Source organism: Schistocerca americana, chromosome 4, assembly GCF_021461395.2.
Source record: "Schistocerca americana isolate TAMUIC-IGC-003095 chromosome 4, iqSchAmer2.1, whole genome shotgun sequence".
Classification (NCBI taxonomy): domain Eukaryota; kingdom Metazoa; phylum Arthropoda; class Insecta; order Orthoptera; family Acrididae; genus Schistocerca; species Schistocerca americana.
The window spans coordinates 734,569,410-734,591,899 of NC_060122.1; positions in this window are offsets into that span (position 1 = coordinate 734,569,410).

Genomic DNA, 22,490 nt, shown 5'->3' on the forward strand with positions numbered 1-22,490 from the left:
CATTCAGACACAGAAATTAATACAGACATGCAAACACATCAAAATAACCTGCTACACACACACACAAATGCTGAAAGGAGAAATTCAGAACCAAACCTGAGAGACCACGTCACGTCTAATAACGCGGCGGGGGCAAGTTCATTTTGCAATCAAAATTTTGCCGCTATACTGAATTCAATTTTGGAAGGCATATCCAATATTAAGCAAGATAATGACGAAAAATTCACACATTTAATGACAGACAATGCAGCTTTCAGAAATGAGATAAAATCAGACTTCGCCACACTGACTCAAAAGGTAGATGAAATTAATAGACGTTTTTCCAAACAGGTCGACAATCTTACGGAAAAATTTGAAAATTTAGAGTTACGACAAAGCGACAATGCCAATCACATCCATGAATTGACAAAAATCTGTGAAACTATTAATTGCAAATTAGAATCAAACACGCACGCATGTGACGAAATTAATTTAAAGGTCAATACAATAGAAACTAACGTAGCTGACATTCACAAACAGATTCACACAATAATACACAGAGAGGCTGCACCCCATTTCTCTCGCATTAATTCACAATTTAAAGAATGGACAGCACACAAAGACCAAATTTTTGAAGAATGTATACAAAACAAATTGCCACATATTGTGCACGATTCTGTAGTGGAATACATGAACAATAGGCAAGTAATCGATGACGATATGCAAACAAAGACAACTCAATGCCAAGCACAACAGAATAGTACACCCACAACACATTTTAACACAGACAGAAGAAAATTTCGATTCGGAAATGAACACAAGTACACACACGAAATTCAACACTCAAATACACAATACACTGACACGCATAGCAACAGATACCCATCACCTGAAATACAATACAATTATCATTTTGATGAAGAACCATGTACACACAGGGAAGAATTCAATGATTACACGGAAAGAAACAGACGAACACGTAACAAAGAAGAAGAAAGTCTATTCAAGCACCGTAAATTCCAACCTTTTATACCAGGCAAAAACGCTGTAACCTTGTCATCTTCTTAAAAGCTTTTAGGAACGCATTCCCATGTTCGTGGAGCGACCACAAACGCTTCGCGTACGTTGTGGATTACATTCAAGGGGACGCTGCTGTCTGAGCTTACCATGTAAGCGAGAGATGTGTAACATACGAACAATTTGAACGCGCCTTCTTGAATAAATTTTGGTCACCCACTGTGCAGGGACGTATCAGCAAACAAGTCACTGAACCCGAACACTTCAATCCTAAAAACGGCAATCTGCGCCGATATTTCGAGAAGTACCTAAACATGATACACTTCCTTAATGAACCAGTGAAACCAAAAGATGTGATCCGATCACTGAAAGCAAGACTTCCTCTTAACATTAAAGAGAAATTACTGTACTTACCAGACGTCGATCCCGAATATTTTTTGGAAAAGTTAGATGCTGTTGATTTACTGTATGAAGAACAAGAACCAACACACAACTCACGCCGTAGGAATCAACATTTCTACATTGCTACATTACCAAACACGCAGCAAAATTCAGAATACACAGTAAACATGAAAAACAATCACCAAAACTCACAGCTGCACACAAACGGCAACTGTAACTATACACAGGGACATAACCAGTACAAAAAACGAAGAAACGACAATTTTAATTCGAGAAGGAATAACGGAAACAACAACGGACACAAAGCCAAACAGAAACACTGGCAAAGAAACAACAACACAGATTACACAAGAAATGGAACACCTACACCGCACTTTAACCTGAACAACAACCAGTATTTTGTGAGACAGTGGCAAACACAGCAACCGCCACCACAAAATCATATTCAGATGCCACAAGGGAATTTTACACAAACAAGCAACACAAACTAACAAGTGACATTCTAAAGAGAATATGTTCACATATCTCTGAATATGCACAAAACCATTAATTAATTTTATTTATTGAATGAACATGTGTAATAACATTTTGAAGTGAAAGAGAACAATGGATATATGCACAATAATTTTTTACAAAGTAACAGCACAAATGAATACCAACTGTGAAATTTGTTACAGTCTCTGTACATCTGTTATAAAATGATGATAACCTTCCGCTGATTAACAGTGATAGCACTGAGCCAGTGCATTGGACTTTGGTACTGGAGTTCCTGGTTTCAATACCGCTCGGAATCAAGTATTTTAATTTGTTCTTTTCACTTTCATTTATCTTGTATGTAAATGTTATCCATGTATTTATGTAGATGTATGACATTTTATGATATTTTAAATATGTTGAATCTGTGAAACAAGATACGTAATAACTTATGATTCACGACATGACAAATAAAGAAAATACGTCAACAAATTACTCAGCTGCAGGTGTACACCTTTGCCTTCGCAGTTTGGGGGGCAGTTTAAGGAACCATTTGCACTCGAGCACAGACAATATTTAATTTAGTTGACTTAGATTATATGTATCGTTTTTTTAAGACAAGAGAATGCAAAATAAAGGAATTAACACCGCTCTCTTGTCAGCACACTCTTATGTCATTCGTTGTCTTAGAAGGACATAATATTTTGTGCGGCTCCACGGTTAGCCATATTGATATTTATTAGCAGAAAAGAGGTGCAGAATTAATAAGTCGCTCTCATTTGTGAATGATCTGCAATTATTTACCTAAAATGAATATATGTTTTATTTAATCGGATGCTTTTCTTTGTTTTAGTAGTTTTAGTCACTCCATTTTCATGATTGAAGCTGAGGTCAGATAGCAGACTTTTTCTACAAAAAAATATATATAATGAGCCCTGGCTACGTTCTGTACATCTTCAGACGTGCGAAGCTCGATAAATTCATGGCGTAAATTTTAATCTCTCAATCCAAAACAAACTAACAACCAATTATTAATATTATTATTATCATTATTATTATTACATATTATTATTATTTTATTTTTTATTTGTTAAAGGTTCCAGCCTGAAGCGCCTAGAACCGCTCGGCCACACCGGCCGGCAGTCTACATACCGTTTTGAGGCTTTGGCCTCCCTGTACAAATCTTTTAGCCAAGTTAAGCTACAAGTATATTTTCTCCAGTTCGATTCGGTACGTCTTCACTAGTTGTTCGATCTTCTCAACTAATTTTCAACACTTGTCTGTAACACAAACTTCAAAACGTGCAGATCTCATCTTGACTTGCCAACTTATCGTCAAGGTTTCACTTCCTTATACGGCTGTAATATAGACGAATACCTACGGGGAAAACATCATAATACTCCAATTCATCTTTTTACAGATATTACATTCTTGCTTCTGGCAGTCTACATTTTATATCGTCTCTAGTTCGATCTTCATCAGAAATTTTGATGCTCAAATAAGAGAAGCACCCAGAAATAGAGCCGAAAACGTAATGAAACTTAATGGGTTGAGAGAGTGTGTGGTGTTTTCTCAGTGATCACGAAATAAAGTAAAATTTAAAAAGTACCTCTGCCGATATTATCTCACTTTTTAGTTGACTTTATACATCGACTGTACAGCAAATATGCACTTTCTTCCCTGGAAACTGTTGTAAAGCCATTGAATCTTCAACTGAGGCAAGATGGCACACAAATGGTGAATCCGTTCCTCGATGTCTTGGGAGCTGGCACTGGGAAAACATTGACGCCCAAGTTGGTCCCACACACGTTCTAATAGAGGCAGACATGGGAATTTTGTTGTACATGCCGAAAAGAATATCTGTGCTGACACCTGGATATAGTTCCAGTTTTGCCACAACTGGGCGCTGGAGTCGCAGCAGAATGAAAGCCGGAGATGGCACTGGCGCACAAATGAAATAAATGAAATGTTCCAAAACTTTGTTTTTTAAAAAAAAGAAGAAAAGAGTTGGAACCCTTCCACGTCCACACTGGCATGAATGCCAATACAAAACGTCTACTGTCATCTGTCCATAAGGGTGAGTTTTCACTAAAGTGAGGTCTGCAGGATGTGGATACTGCGCTGTTTGCGTACGTCTGTTTAAGGTTAACCACTAATACGTGCTCATCTGGAGATAGATTGAGTCAAAAGTTGAACGAAGCGTAGCGGTTGGAGGGGCAGAGGAAAAAAAGTGCCAAGACAAGAGCCAAGGGAAAAGAAAAGCTTCTGCAATAGTTGGGTCGGGTTGTAAGAGTATTTAATGAAATTTAAAAAAAAAAATATATATAATGAAATGATTTTGTTTTCAAATGTTACCTTTTTTAAATTGTTTTTGTTATTTGCTCTTTCTTTCTTTCTTTCTGTACGTACGAACTTTGTTGGAGAACCTCTTTATTTACGTGTGGTAATAAAAATTCATTTAGACAGAATTAAGTACATTTAAAATTACGTGAACTTAGTCAACCCTCTCATGCTGATAAATTCATATTAACTGATTAAGAATATTTAGTTGAAAATTAAATCTTTTACATAATTCGGCCTTGGCACATATTTGCTGAATTCTTTCCCGGCGTTAGCTATGGAACACAAGACTGTCTCTATTACCAGAAAATGGTTAAATATTGCCAAGCCGACGTTTAATTATCATTGATAAAACACACTTCACTATACATTTAAGTTATTTGAAAGAACCAACAAATTGTTAAATTTCAACGTTAACTATCCGCCTATGAATGCACAAATGTGAAACTAGTAATAAATTCTGTCAGTCTCAGGATCGCTGTAAAAGAAAAACATTTTCTTAATTCACTGCTAATTTTTATCCGCTCCAGATTTACGGGTTTGGTTAAATTTCTCTTAGCGGAACAATTTTTTAAATGTGCCGCCGCTGCAAAACGTTCGGTCGCGGCACAGCCCAGCAACACCGCTAAAAATGCTGAACATTCTTTAAAGAAATATTATAGATTACATGGGCAAGCTAATTTACATTAGTAATACACACTTTTGATAAATTATAATGTATTTAGACCACAACAATAATTCAACTTACATTAGTTTGTAATTTCTCCTCTAATGGCGGCTAACTCTAGATACAGACAAATGAAGTCTACTCATTCATAAAATGCTACGTCACAGGTTCCTCTCTCTCTCAGCTCTCGAGGAAGACGACAAAGAATGCACACTATGTATTCCTATTTATACGACTATCAACCGTTAATGTCTCTTTGGAATCTGCGGTTGTATTTTACATTTTTGTTATCGCAGATATTGACACATTTCGTAATTGCATTATGAGTATAGAAATATTACAATCATAAATACACCGAGAATATTACTACAGAAAATATTACAATAATAACGAATGCCCTTTACACAAAATTAAATAATATTTTTTGTTAAATAATTCCAGTATATACAAATTGCTTCATAGCGGCGTATATAGTACAATTAAATTTTAGTTTATTAATAGTGTGTGTGTTGCCAGGGAACGTTACATTGCCCCCTGGCAGCATTTGGCAAAGAGTTTCTATACTTTGACACAATGGTGCCAGTAACGTTCTTTACAATTCTGTTTTTTTTTTTTTTTTATGGAATGGCTCTTTTAATTAGTCCCAGGGTTATATATGTTCATGGCTCCCCAATTTGGGCGAAGGCAGACAGGAAATCTGGCAAAACTGTGCCGGAGCCCAGCCATCCCAGTTGGTTCATGATTAGTCCTGTCTCTTTAACAGTCATTCTTTTGAATTGATTTAGCATTTTGTCATCAACAGTTACATAATATCACAGTCACATACAGTTCAACGAAAGTTTGTTGTGTGTAATTAACAACTCGTAATTATCATTTTTGCGATATACTGCAAGGACAGTTTTTTGAAATCATTAAGCACAACGTCACTTTTAATAATGTTTCCACTACCTACGTGTTACAAATCCATCTCCTACACTTGTTAGTGTTCATTTTCTCTCGTCAATTTACGGGTATACATAATAAGTGTTCAATGTTTATCAAAAATCGAGTTCATTGACATGTTATGCAGTTTGTGTAAATATTTTGGAATATGTCAATAATGCTGTAGTTGGTGAGCGGTGCGGAGTGATTGCTGAGCGGCGCTCGGCGCGGCGCGGCGCAGCGGCTCCGTGTAGGTCACCGTCCCCGGTGTTGACAGCTACGGCGCTGAGAGGCGTGTGGCTGTCTGGTCTGCTACCGGCTGCTGCGGCCGCTGCATGGCTGAAGTAGCCGGATGCGCGTTGTATATCAGCTCGCCCGTGTGACATCTTCTTGCAGTGCTCCAGCAAACATGCAACAAGTTCACAAACAGTGTACTATCCTTATGGGCATTTTTCCTGCTGTGGGAAAGAACGCACACAGTTATTGGCAGTTATTATTAGTAGGCCTTCACTAGTCTGGTTTGCACAATGTTTCGTTGTCACAGTAACTCGTTTTATGGGCACACAATATTTTTTCACCATGTCATGACTTGTCATTAGTCACACTCAAGTTTTCACCGTAGGACAAAATGTATCTCTGTAGTCAATGCGCTTTTCTGGCGTCCCTTGACACACAAAGAGTTATAGTTTGACACTAACTTGGTCCACCGTCTCTTATCGGCTCACTGTTCGTGTCGTGCTAGTTCCTTGTCCACTTGCACACACGGCGATGATACAGTTTCTTATTGCTTGTTCAAAACAACCTCGTGACGTATTGCTGCAGGTTTAACAGTCACTGTCTGTCTCTGCCACACAATACTGCACTTTTGTTTAAGTTTTTTTTCAGTTACTATGTCCGTTGTGCAATTTTTTGTAACAGCACATTCGTAATTTCTTTGTTCGCTCTTTACCAAGGTGTGTGATAATTGCGTACATTGTAACAAATATTAAAATTTCGTATTAGTTTGCCCAAAAATCATCTATACTTATGTTCGAGTAGATTTTATTTGTGCATTCCAGCCGGATTCAGGCATATTGTTCAATAACTCCTTTGAAATTATGTCCCACTTTACTTGCAAGGTCCTACGTAACTACAGTGTAGTCTCTGTAGGTTAAAATTGACTTGCACTGTATCAGGCTAGCTCTTTTTTACTGATTAGATCTGCACATGCTTCAATTGAAGCTTCTTTGTGCGTAACTTTGCGTTACTTAAATTTGCAATAAGTTTGCCTCCCATGGTGCCCTCTGGTCACTACTGGGTGCATTATTCTCTTTGATAACACTGGTTTGAAAATAAAGTTCTCAGGGTCTCATATTATTGATATTATTCTGGGTTCGAATCTGTCAATCTGACAGCTACACACACACACACACACACACACACACACACACACACACACACACACACACACACACACACACACACACACACACATATATATATATATATATATATATATATATATATATATAATAGAAAAGATTGTACCAAGAAATATTTCAAGTTTGACACACATATAGAATATTATGCAGTACACAAACTAATCACTACTAAAATGTTCCTCCTGACTGATCTCTGTCACAATTTAACACTACAAATAATTGCACTAATCAGGTTATCTGTGCAGACATTTAGAGCATGTTTAAGCTAACACTAATTAAAAGAAGATATAACACAAATATTCATAAACAAAAGAGAAAGTCAATCATATTCTTATAACTAAATACTTCTATACTAGTACATTATCTCTACAGATCACACATCATTAATGTTCATTCATTTTTCAAAAAAATGGTGTACCTTTTTTTACACATAACACATAGGACAATTAGTCATTTACTGTAGGAATATTTTCACATCATTACGCGGGTACAGTCCCCTTACTCTCCCTGATTGGGGATCTGCTAAGAGATAGCTACTATTTCCTTCTTGGACTAAGGAATGGAGTATGAGGCTCGACAGTAGGTTTTGTGAGGCTTCACCTCGATATTGTATTGATACCCCTTAACAATTCCTGGTCGTTCTGAAAATACATTTGCATAGGTAGAAAATAACTGTACCAAATCCTGCTGTTGCATTGAGTTCAAATTTTCTGACTGTGATACTTTGTTCACAAGTGCGTCCACATTTGCTTTTAATTGATCGATTTGTACGTCTGGATAATAGAGATTTTGTCCTAGAGAATGATTGTCTAAATGTAGTATCCACTGATTCCTACATTTTATGTTAATAGCGTTACAATTAGGCACAGGTACCTCTTCAGATCTGAGCATGGACAATTCTATCTTCCTACCTGCGTCCATCAAACTTAATTTTCCCTGAGAAAGATCGATTACTGCGTCCCTTTCTCTCAAAAAATCTACCCACAAAATGCAGGCTACCTTTAAACCCTTTACTACCAGGAATGAGCACGCTATGGCTTCTCCCCCTATATACATCTCTACCCGCACTTGGAGTTTAATTATTTGTCGCTGTGCACTGATGACTCCAGTGACTTTGCAATTGTTCACAGGAAAAGTCAGCATACGCTTTTCTTTCCCCAGTACTCTGAATAAGTCCATACTCATGACACTGACAGTAGCATCTGTATCTACGATTGCTTGCACATCAATATTGTTAATTTTGATCTCTATTATTGCTTGTACTTTGTCTTTGTGCTCCTTTATGCACGTGGGTGGTTCAGCTATTAATTCATGTCTGATCTGTACCCCGTCATTATACCTGAGGATACAGATTCTCGATGTTTCGTTCTGTGTCGGGCTGCTCTCACTCCAAACCTCAGCCGACGGTGGAGAGCGTATCTCGGCTGAATCTAGTTTGTTGGATTATTACAGGTGGATGGGTGTGGCTGCTCTGGTCGCTGACCTCCACTATGTGTAAGTTGTGTTGCGTCGGCCGCCACGGTTGCGCAATTGGCGCATTTTGTGGTGGTGTAACGTTCCCTGGCAAACTCACGTTATTAAAAAAAAAAACAAGAGTTTATTTGTACCATATACGCCGCTCTGGGCAAGTTGTATATATCGTAATTATTGAACAAAAATATTACTGAATGTGGTGTAAAAGACATTTGTTATTCTCCTTATATTTTTTGTTGTAATATTTCTCTGTATTTAGGATAGGAATTTTTCTGTATTTATTATGTGATTGTAAAATGTGTCAGTATTTGCGATAGCAGAGATATGTTGCCAGAAGAGAATAATATCGTCAATTTGCAAAGAAATGTTAATAGTCAGCAATACTATTTAAGCACAATGCATTATGTATTCTTTGGTCTTCTCTGTTCAGAAGTCATTGCGGTAGGACACTGTGAAAGAGTTTTTTACGAATGGGTAGACTTCTTTTGTCTCTGTCTGGACTTAGCCGCCATTAGACGATGCGTTACGAATTAATGTGAGTTGTATTGTTGTTTGATCTAAATATATTAGAGTTTATCAAAAGTGTGAATTATTTATGTAAATTAGCTTGCCCACGTCATCTATAAAATTTCTTTAAGAATTTTTCAGCATTTTTTAGCGGTGTTGCTGGGCTGTGCCGCGACCAACAATAGCAAACCCGTATATCGGGAGCAGATGCATAAAAATCAATGGTGAATTAAGAAATTGTTCTTCTTTTTCAGTGATCCTGTGGCTGATAAAAATTGAATTAATTATACGTTTGTGCATTCGTAGGCGGATAGCTAATGTTAGTTAACATTGAAATTTAAACAGTTTGGTTCTTTCAAAATATCTTAAATGTGTAATGAAGTAGGTTTGATCAGTGATAAATGTCGGCTTGGCAATAATTAAAACATTTTCTGCTAATAGAGGTAATCTTGTGTTCTATGGCTAGTGCCGGGATAAAATTCAGTAAAAATATTTAACAAAAAATCCACTGCATCAGGAAAGTGTATGCCAAGGCCGAATGATTTAAAGGACCCAATTCTCAACCTAATATTCTTAACCAGTTCATATGAGTTCACGTAAATATTATTTTTTCTTTAAATGTACGTAATAATTAAGTAAGTAAAAATTTTTTATTACCACACGAAAATAAGAGAGTGGTTCTACAACAAAGTTCGCACGAAAGAAAATTAACTTAAAAACAACAGATAAATTTTATTATTCTTCTTTAACGATATTTCAAATCAATCCCATTCATTACGACCGATTTCGTTAAATTGGCGCCCAACGTGGGGCCAGAATATGCAGTGGCCACTAAATACCCGTGAGATAACTAGGGAATTAATATAGTCGAACTTTGTTGCAGAACATTTAATAATTTTTCTATGTATTGTATGTATTGCATAACCAATATTGTGTGGTAATAAATGTGTATGATTTTTTGCATGAGAACACTATGTACCCAGAGGCAAGCTGAAGAAGAGAGCTCAATATTTCGAAAAATTAATTACCTACCACAATATCAGGGGGCAGCTGCACCCAAGATAGATCACCAAAAGGTAAAGCTACAGTGTAGTTGTCCTGTGGGTAGTAAAGTAGCCTCAGTGCAGTGTTCTCGGATCATTAGTGGTGTGCTTGTTGTTAGTAAATTGTTTTAAAATAACAGGACATTTAGGTAGTTAGTCATTGTAGTATATAGTAAGTGTTTATTAGTTAATGTCCATTTCTTGTGTGATTATGTCAGTGAAACCTGAGTGTTAGGATATTTAGTTCAGATTTTATTTCTTTTGTTTACTATGGTTAGATTGCGTAGTCAGAAAGATATCAACATGGATAGTGAGCAACAGTCAGTAACTAGTGATACCGAGTTGGAAAGTGGGACACAAAGTAATGTTAGTGACGTAGTTCAGGAAGTACAATGTGAGAATCTGGGGGCAGAAGGACAAGAAATGTTGCCATTGCCACCCAGTGATTCAGTTGATAGCGGAAATACTGTGCCATCCGCAAGCACTGGACACGGACCAGAGAGTGGTGAGGTGTCAGAAGTGCAATCATTAAGAGTTATGTTCGAGCGCATGCTCAATTTCCAAGCTGAATTTGTACGTGTGCAAGCAGAGCGTGATAGAGAACGTGATGCTAAACAAGCAGAACGCGATAGAGAACGTGATGCTAAACAAGCAGAACGCGATAGAGAACGTGATGCTGAACAAGCAGAGCGTCACCAGAGATTGGTAGCTGAATTTGCATGTATGCAAGCAGAACGCGATAGAGAACGTGATGCTGAACAAGCAGAGCGTGACCAGAGATTGGTAGCTGAATTTGCCAAACAAGCAGAGCGCGATAGAGAACGTGATGCTAAACAAGCAGAGCGTGACCGACGCCTGCATGAGAGGGACTTGCAGTTGATGCAAACTTTAGAAGTTATGCAAAGTGAGATTGTTAGTTTGAAACAAAAATATGAAACCATACCCAAAACGGTGCAAGAATTAAGCGAAAGAGTAGATAGTGTTCAAGTGGCTAACGCCAATATAGTAGAGGAAATCAGCGTCCTGACTAATAGGGTCGAACAACTAGAAATTGACACAACTCAAGTAATTGAGAACAAAGTGATCGAACAAGTGCACAAAGTAGAAAATGAAGTCATAAAAGAAATAGATCAGAATGTGCACGCCGCAATTGAGGCCAGAGATGTGGGCTCAAGTGCGGATGTGCAAGATCTAAAAAGGATAGTGCACAAAGACATTCCGCACAAGTGTGGACCGTCGTCTTGCCGAGATGGAGCTTAGCTTGCGGCATGACGAGGCACGGGCGTATGTCACGCCAGCCAGGTCCAACAATGATAGGCATATAAATACTGCAGTAAAAATTGCGACTGCGAGACAGAACAGGCAACCAATGTAAGCGAAACAAATAAATGTCATTCCAAAGTAGTGATTGAAGAAAGCTTGATTAGGAACCGACAGTTTCAGATCTTTACAACGGAGAAGAAATCTGTGCACCCTGTAGTGTTTATCAAGGGATTTAGAAACATTTTGCCTAGCGTTTGGAGTCATACCCAGAAAATACAGTTCGTTATGTCTTACATACAAGGAGATGCTGCATTATGGGCAACCGAAGCAGCTGACAGTTGCGATACATATGAGCAATTTGAAAAAAGCATTCTTGGCCAAATATTGGTCAACATGTATCCAGGAGAGATTACGGAAGGAGGTATATAATCCAGAACCGTATTCTCCACGACTAGGCAATTTGCGAAAATATTTCGAGAAGTACATTAATAAGACCCGTTACTGGGACGAACAGATTTCATCCCGGGATTTGATCAGACTTTTGAAATCACACTTGCCGATACATGTAAAGGAAAAACTTATACACGTGCCTGAAAATGATATGGAACATTTCTAGTCTGTTCTGGACTCAATTGACCTGATTCAGGAGGACGTTAAGGCAGCCTCTGAACAGGCTAGAAGTAACGGAAATGGTTATAGAAATGGTAGAAATAACACGCCTCCACCAAGTAATGGAAACGGCGGAGGTAATAATAGGAGACAGGAGTATGCACAAAACGGAAATAGAGGTAGAGACCGGAACGGCAATAGTCCGCCGGTGAATAATGACCGGAAAAGGAGGTTCGATGACCGGTATGAGACAGGCCCACCAAGCAATAATAGATGGAAAAATGCCAGGAGGCCGAGCAACACTAATACTTATAATGATGCAAACCGAACTTGGCCGCAGAACCAGAGGCCCAGTCCGGACCGGCAAAACAGTGATAGATATGACAAGAACCGACCGCCACCACAAAATGCGCCAATTGCGCAACCGTGGCGGCCGACGCAACACAACGTGCACATAGTGGAGGTCAGTGACACAGAGCAGCCACGCCCATCCACTAGCAATAATTCAACAAACTAGATGCAGCCGAGATACGCTCTCCATCGTCGGCTGAGGTTTGGAGTGAGAGCAGCCCGACACAGAACAAAACACCGAACAAAATCTGTATCCTTAGGTATAATGACGGGGTACAGATGGGAGATGAATTAATAACTGAACCATCCACGTGCATAAATGAGCACAGAGACAAAGTACAAGCGATAATAGAGATCAAAATTAACAATATTGATGTGCAAGCGGTCGTAGATACAGGTGCTACTGTCAGTGTTATGAGTATGGACTTATTCAAAGTACTGGGGAAGGAAAGGCGTATGCTGACTTTTCCCGTGAATAATTGTAAAGTCACTGGAGCCATAAGTGCACAGCGACAAATAATTAAACTCCAAGTGCGGGTAGAGATGTATGTAGGGGATGAAGCCATAGCGTGCTCATTCCTGGTAGTAAAGGGTTTAAAGGTAGCCTGCATTTTGGGGGTAGATTTTTTAAGAGAAAGGGACGCAATAATCGACCTTTCTCGGGGAAAATTAAGCTTGATGAATGCTGGTAGGAGAATAGAATTGTCCATGCTAAGATCTGAAGAGGTACCTGTACCTAATTGTAATGCTATTAACATAAAGTGTAGGAATCAGTCGATACTACATTTAGACAATCATTGTCTAGCACAGAATCTCTATTATCCTGACGTACAAGATGATCAATTAAAAGCAAATGTGGACGCACTTGTGAACAAAGTATCACAGTCCGAAAATTTGAACTCTATGCAACAGCAGGATTTGGTACAGTTATTATCTAATTATGCAGATGTATTTTCAGAACGACCAGGAATTGTTAAGGGATATCAGTACAATATCGAGGTAAAGCCTCACAAAACTTACTGTCGAGCCTCATACTCCATTCCTTGGCCCAAGAAGAAAAAAGTTTTTTTACGAACATTTGGAGAGTTAAATAAATTTTTCAGGTTATACATTGCATATAAACACACAAGATGGCCAGATCTGATCCGTAAGTTTGTAGAAGTTCACAACGCAACCCCGCATGCTTCTACGGGGTATCCACCAAACGAGATTATAATGAATAATAATAGAGTTTTGAATGAGTGGCTGGCACCTTTGCCTAAGGTCCCAGTCATTCCTGAGCCTAAGGAAGAGAAGATAAGAAAAGCAGGGTGCAACCTTACCAGGTGCGCTCAGAAAAGGAAAGAAAAATATAATCGACATGTGACGAATAACCAAAAATTTAGTGTTGGGGACTTGGTACTCTTACGCAATCATCCTAAGTCCTCGGCATCCTTGAAACAGAATAGCAAGTGGCAATTGGTGTACAATGGACCTTTTAGAGTAGTAAGTGTGCCACATGAGTGTAGCTATCTCTTAGCAGATCCCCACTCAGGGAGAGTACGGGGACTGTATCCGCGTAAGGATGTAAAAGCATTCCTACAGTAAAAGACTAATAGTCCTATGTGGACACCATTCTTTTGTAAATAATGAACATTAATGATGTGTGATCTGTAGAGATAATGTACTAGTATAGAAGTATTTAGTTATAAGAATATGATTGACTTTCTCTTTTGTTTATGAATATTTGTGTTATATCTTCTTTTAATTAGTGTTAGCTTAAACATGCTCTAAATGTCTGCACAGATAACCTGATTAGTGCAATTATTTGTAGTGTTAAATTGTGACAGAGATCAGTCAGGAGGAACATTTTAGTAGTGATTAGTTTGTGTACTGCATAATATTCTATATGTGTGTCAAACTTGAAATATTTCTTGGTACAATCTTTTCTATTATATATATATATATATATATATATATATATATATATATATATATGTGTGTGTGTGTGTGTGTGTGTGTGTGTGTGTGTGTGTGTGTGTGTGTAGCTGTCAGATTGACAGATTCGAACCCAGAATAATATCAATAATATGAGACCCTGAGAACTTTATTTTCAAACCAGTGTTATCAAAGAGAATAATGCACCCAGTAGTGACCAGAGGGCACCATGGCAGGCAAACTTATTGCAAATTTAAGTAACGCAAAGTTACGCACAAAGAAGCTTCAATTGAAGCATGTGCAGATCTAATCAGTAAAAAAGAGCTAGCCTGATACAGTGCAAGTCAATTTTAACCTACAGAGACTACACTGTAGTTACGTAGGACCTTGCAAGTAAAGTGGGACATAATTTCAAAGGAGTTATTGAACAATATGCCTGAATCCGGCTGGAATGCACAAATAAAATCTACTCGAACATAAGTATAGATGATTTTTGGGCAAACTAATACGAAATTTTAATATTTGTTACAATGTACGCAATTATCACACACCTTGGTAAAGAGCGAACAAAGAAATTACGAATGTGCTGTTACAAAAAATTGCACAACGGACATAGTAACTGAAAAAAAACTTAAACAAAAGTGCAGTATTGTGTGGCAGAGACAGACAGTGACTGTTAAACCTGCAGCAATACGTCACGAGGTTGTTTTGAACAAGCAATAAGAAACTGTATCATCGCCGTGTGTGCAAGTGGACAAGGAACTAGCACGACACGAACAGTGAGCCGATAAGAGACGGTGGACCAAGTTAGTGTCAAACTATAACTCTTTGTGTGTCAAGGGACGCCAGAAAAGCGCATTGACTACAGAGATACATTTTGTCCTACGGTGAAAACTTGAGTGTGACTAATGACAAGTCATGACATGGTGAAAAAATATTGTGTGCCCATAAAACGAGTTACTGTGACAACGAAACATTGTGCAAACCAGACTAGTTAAGGCCTACTAATAATAACTGCCAATAACTGTGTGCGTTCTTTCCCACAGCAGGAAAAATGCCCATAAGGATAGTACACTGTTTGTGAACTTGTTGCATGTTTGCTGGAGCACTGCAAGAAGATGTCACACGGGCGAGCTGATATACAACGCGCATCCGGCTACTTCAGCCATGCAGCGGCCGCAGCAGCCGGTAGCAGACCAGACAGCCACACGCCTCTCAGCGCCGTAGCTGTCAACACCGGGGACGGTGACCTACACGGAGCCGCTGCGCCGCGCCGCGCCGAGCGCCGCTCAGCAATCACTCCGCACCGCTCACCAAATACAGCATTATTGATTTTTTTTTATGTTCACATAAACTGAATAACCTGTCAATGACTTCATTTCGATAAACATTGAACATTTACTACGTAGGACAAGTGACCTTGTAGTGTATCACACGAATAATAGTATCACACACAAAAAACTTCAGTCGAACTGTATGTGCTGTGATATTGTGTAATTGTGTAACCGTTTGTGACGAACTGCATTTAATTCAAATGACCATGAACCAACTGGGATGGCTGGGCTCCGGCACAGTTATGCCCAGGTTTCCTGTTTGCCTACGCCCAAATGGGGGAGCCATGAACTTATATAACCCTGGGACTAAATAAAAGAGCGATTCCGTAAAATATACAAGTGTAAAGAACGTTACTGGCACCATTGTGTCAAAGTGTAAAAACTCTTTGCCAAATGCTGCCAGGGGGCAATGTAACGTTCCCTGGCAAACTCACGTTATTAAAAAAAAGAAACAAGAGTTTATTTGTACCATATACGCCGCTCTGGGCAAGTTGTATATATCGTAATTATTGAACAAAAATATTACTGAATGTGGTGTAAAAGACATTTGTTATTCTCCTTATATTTTTTGTTGTAATATTTCTCTGTATTTAGGATAGGAATTTTTCCGTATTTATTATGTGATTGTAAAATGTGTCAGTATTTGCGATAGCAGAGATATGTTGCCAGAAGAGAATGATATCGTCAATTTGCAAAGAAATGTTAATAGTCAGCAATACTATTTAAGCACAATGCATTATGTATTCTTTGGTCTTCTCTGTTCAGAAGTCATTGCGGTAGGACACTGTGAAAGAGTTTTTTACGAATGGGTAGACTTCTTTTGTCTCTGTCTGGACTTAGCCGCCATTAGACGATGCGTTACGAATTAATGTGAGTTGTATTGTTGTTTGATCTAAATATATTAGAGTTTATCAAAAGTGTGAATTATTTATGTAAATTAGCTTGCCCACGTCATCTATAAAATTTCTTTAAGAACTTTTCAGCATTTTTTAGCGGTGTTGCTGGGCTGTGCCGCGACCAACAATAGCAAACCCGTAAATCGGGAGCAGATGCATAAAAATCAATGGTGAATTAAGAAATTGTTCTTCTTTTTCAGTGATCCTGTGGCTGATAAAAATTGAATTAATTATACGTTTGTGCATTCGTAGGCGGATAGCTAATGTTAGTTAACATTGAAATTTAAACAGTTTGGTTCTTTCAAAATATCTTAAATGTGTAATGAAGTAGGTTTGATCAGTGATAAATGTCGGCTTGGCAATAATTAAAACATTTTCTGCTAATAGAGGTAATCTTGTGTTCTATGGCTAGTGCCGGGATAAAATTCAGTAAAAATATTTAACAAAAAATCCACTGCATCAGGAAAGTGTATGCCAAGGCCGAATGATTTAAAGGACCCAATTCTCAACCTAATATTCTTAACCAGTTCATATGAGTTCACGTAAATATTATTTTTTCTTTAAATGTACGTAATAATTAAGTAAGTAAAAATTTTTTATTACCACACGAAAATAAGAGAGTGGTTCTACAACAAAGTTCGCACGAAAGAAAATTAACTTAAAAACAACAGATAAATTTTATTATTCTTCTTTAACGAAATTTCAAATCAATCCGATTCATTACGACCGATTTCGTTAAAGTGGCGGTCGGTTATTGTCATATCCTTCACTGTTTTGCCGGTCCGGACTGGGCCTCTGGTTCTGTGGCCAAGTTTGGTTTGCATCGTTATAGGTATTAGTGTTCCACGGCCCCCTGGCATTTTTCCATCTACTATTGCTTGGTGGGCCTGTTTCATATCGGTCATCGGACCTCCTTTTCCGGTCATTATTCACCGGCGGACTATTGCCGTTCCGGTCTCTACCTCTATTCCCGTTTTGTAGATAATCTTGTCTCCTATTGTTACCTCCGCCGTTTCCATTATTTGGTGGAGGCGTGTTATTTCGACCATTTCTGTAACCGTTTCCATTACTTCTAGCCTGTTCAGAGGCTGTCTTAACATCCTCCTGAATCAGGTCAATTGAGTCCAGAACAGACAAGAAATGTTCCATGACGTTCTCCGGTACGTGTATAAGTTTTTCCTTTACGTGTATCGGCAAGTGTGATTTCAAAAGTCTGATCAAATCCTGGGATGAAATTTGCTCGTCCCAGTAACGGGTCTTATTAATGTATTTCTCAAAATATTTTCGCAAATTGCCTAATCGTGGAGAATACGGCTCTGGATTATATACCTCTTTCCGTAATCTCTCCTGAATACATGTTGACCAATATTTGGCCAAGAATGCCTTTTCAAATTGCTTATATGTGTCGCAACTGTCAGCTGCTTCGGTTGCCCATAATGCAGCATCTCCTTGTATGTAAGACATAACGAACTGTATTTTCTGTGTATGACTCCAAACGCTAGGCAAAATGTTTCTAAATCCCTTGATAAATACTACAGGGTGAACAGATTTCTTCTCCGTTGTAAAGATCTGAATCTGTCGGTTTCTAATCAGGCTTTCTTCAATCACTATTTTGGAGTGACATTTGTTTGTTTCGCTAACATTGGTTGCCTGTTCTGTCTCGCAGTCGCAATTTTTCACTGCTGTATTTATAGACCTATCATTGTTGGACCTGGCTGGCGTGACACACGCCTGTGCGTCGCCGTGCAGCAAGCTGTTTTCCAGCTCTGCGAGACGACGGTCGACATTCCTCTGCGTGCACCGCCCTTTTTAGGTCCTGCACTTCCGCAATGGAGCCCAAGTCTTTGGCCTCAATCGCGCCGTGCACTTTCTCGTCTATGTTTTTTATAAATTCATTTTCAATTTTGTGCACTTGTTCGGACATTTTCTGCTCAATTACTTGATTTGTGTCAATTTCTAATTGTTCCATCCTGTTAGCCAGTACGCTGATTTCACCCACGATACTGGCGTTAGCCACTTGGATATTATCCACTCTTTCGCTCAGTTCTTGCACCGCTTTGGGTATGATTTCATAGTTTTGTCTCAAACTAACAATCTCACTTTGCATAGCCTCCAAAGGTTGCATTAACTGCAAGTCTCTCTCATGCTGGCGTCGATCACGCTCTGCTTGTTTAGCATCACGTTCTCTATCGCGTTCTGCTTGCATACGTGCAAATTCAGCTACCAATCTCTGGTCACGCTCTGCTTGTTCATACACAAACGTAGCTTGGAAATTGAGCATGCAAGTCTCTCTCATGCAGGCGTCGATCACGCTCTGCTTGTTTAGCATCACGTTCTCTATCGCGTTCTGCTTGCATACGTGCAAATTCACCTACCAGTCTCTGTCCACGCTTTGCTTGTTCATACACAAACGTAGCTTGGAAATTGAGCATGCGCTCGAACATAACTCTTAATGATTGCACTTCTGATGTCTCACCACTCTCTGGTCCGTGTTTAGTGCTTGTAGGTGGCACAGTATTTCTACTTTCAACTGAATCACTGGCTGGCAGTGGCAATATTTCTTGCCCTTCTGCCCCCAGATTCTCACATGGTACTTCCTGAACTACGCCACTAACATTACTTTGTGCCCCACTTTCTAACTCGGTATCACTGCTTGCTAACTGTTGTTCATTATCCATGTTTATATCTTTCTGAGTACGAAATCTAACCATAGTCAACAAAAGAAACAAAATCTGAACTAAATATCCTAACACTCAGGTTGCACTGACATAATCACACAAGAAATGGTCATTTGTTGAAACACACTTATTATATACTACGATGACTAACTACTCAAATGTCCTGTTATTTTTTTAAAAAAAAGAACACTAACAACAAGCACACCACTAATGATCCGAGAACACTGCACTGAGGCTACTTTACTACCCACAGGACAACTACACTGTAGCTTTACCTTTTGGTGACCTATCTTGGGTGCAGCTGTCCCCTGGTATAGTGGTATGTAATTAATTTTTTAATATAATGAGCTCTCTTCTACAGCTTGCCTCTGGGTATATAGTGTTCTCATGCTAATAATCATATACAGGTATTACCACACAATATTGGTTAGGCAATACATACAATACATGAAAAAAAATATTAATTGTTCTCCAACAAAGTTCGACTACAATAATTCCCTAGTTAGCTCATGGGTATTTTGTGGCCACTGCATATTCGAGCCCCACGCTGGGCACCAATTTAATGAAATTTAAAAAAAAAAAATATATATAATGAAATGATTTTGTTTTCTTTCTTTCTTTCTGTACGTACGAACTTTGTTGTAGAACCTCTTTCTTTACGTGTGGTAATAAAAATTCATTTAGACAGAATTAAGTACATTTAAAATTACGTGAACTTAGTCAACCCTCTCATGCTGATAAATTCATATTAACTGATTAAGAATATTTAGTTGAAAATTAAATCTTTTACATAATTCGGCCTTGGCACACACTTTCTAAATGCAGTGGGTTTTTTTTTTTTTTAATATTTACTGAATTCTTTCCCGGCGTTAGCTATGGAACACAAGACTGTCTCTATTACCAGAAAATGGTTAAATATTGCCAAGCCGACGTTTAATTATCATTGATAAAACACACTTCACTATACATTTAAGTTATTTGAAAGAACCAACAAATTGTTAAATTTCAACGTTAACTATCCGCCTATGAATGCACAAATGTGAAACTAGTAATAAATTCCGTCAGTCTCAGGATCGCTGTAAAAGAAAAACATTTTCTTAATTCATTGCTAAATTTTTATCTGCTCCAGATTTACGGGTTTGGTTAAATTTCTCTTAGCGGAACAATTTTTTAAATGTGCCGCCGCTGCAAATCGTTCGGTCGTGGCACAGCCCAGCAACACCGCTAAAAATGCTGAAAATATCTTAAAGAAATATTATAGATGACACGGGCAAGCAAATTTACATTAGTAATACACACTTTTGATAAATTATAATGTATTTAGACCACAACAATAATTCAACTTACATTGGTTTGTAATTTCTCCTCTAATGGCGGCTAACTCTAGATACAGACAAATAAAATCTACCCATTCATAAAATGCTACGTCACAGGTTCCTCTCTCTCTCAGCTCTCGAGGAAGACGACAAAGAATGCACACTATGTATTCCTATTTATACGACTATCAACCGTTAATGTCTCTTTGCAATCTGCGGTTGTATTTTACATTTTTGTTATCGCAGATATTGACACATTTCGTAATTACATTATGAGTATAGAAATATTACAATCATAAATTCACCGAGAATATTACTACAGAAAATATTACAAAAATAACGAATGCCCTTTGCACAAAATTAAATAATATTTTTTGTTAAATAATTACAGTATATACAAATTGCTTCATAGCGGCGTATATAGTACAATTAAATTTTAGTTTATTAATAGTGTGTGTGTTGCCAGGGAACGTTACATAGTAGTAGCGGTGTTTTTGCTGCCTGCGACGCAAGGGTAGGCTTTTTTAGTAGTGGGTATCAAACAGGTCGATACGTTTGTCGTTGTGCGATACTATTACTCGGCGGCTTCCCCTGGGTGCCGGATTGGATTGCTCGGTCAGCGTCTGCATTCCTGAACAGTAAGGTTCATCATCGTTTTGCGTCCGATAGGTCATATATCAGATTCACAGTGTAGTGTAATGTTGGCTGTTTGTTGGTGTGTCAGTGTGCGAACTTGTCGGTTTCCATGCTGTAGCCTGTTGGTCGGCTTTAATAGCAGCTGGCATATCCAGTCAACGTTGCTGTTGTGCAGGCCTTAAGGAACCATTTGCACTCGAGCACAGACAATATTTAAATTAGGTAACTTAGATTATATGTATCGATTTTTTAAGACAAGAGAATGCAAAATAAAGGAATAAACACCGCTCTCTTGTCACAGCCAGTAGGCATCAACACACTCTTATATCATTCGTTTTCCTAGAAGGACGTAATATTTTGTGCGGCTCCACAGTTAGCCAAATTGATATTTATTTGCAGAAAAGAGGCGCAGAATTAATAAGTCGCTCTCATTTGTGAATTATCTGCAATTATTTACTTAGAATTTTACGTGTCAGTTATATCGTAATGTATACGTTAAAATGAATACATGTTTTATTTAATCGTATGCTTTTCTCTGTTTTAGTAGTTTTAGTCTCCCCATTGGTCAAGTATCAGACTTTGTCTACAAAAAAATATATAATGAACCCTGGCTACGTTCCGTACATCTTCGGACGTGTGAAGCTCGATAAATTCACGGCGTAAATTTTAATCTCTCAATTACTTACTCAACCAAACAATACTTATTACTATTACTATATATTATTATTTTATTTTTTATTTGTTAAACTGGCGACTGTGTGCCAGGACTCATTATTGTATCTCTACTACAACTAATTGTTCTTTTTCATGTACATCCTGACCGTCAACAACATATGTGGCAAGAATATTGAAGAAAACGAGTAAAACCTGGAGACAATTTGGACTGGAAATGCAATCTTCGTATCAAGACGACATGTATGGTAAGACGCAGCACTCGTGCATCTACAATTGATTTGAAGCACATTTTTTATTCAAAATTATTTTTCTCAGCATTAAATTCAATATTCAGTTACCATTCAGTAATTTTTTCCAAATTCCGCGAAATGTCATTATTCAGACGTTTACATGCCGATCCAACATACGCAAGTTACATTGTACAATATGGCCGACATTGTACAAGATTCAAGCAACATGGCTAGTCACCATTAACACGTATGCTACTTTCGATCTTGAAAGTCATCTCTCAATCATTCTCAGTAATTTAAACACACACATAGGCCGTACATTTTCACACTACGCGTTTAAA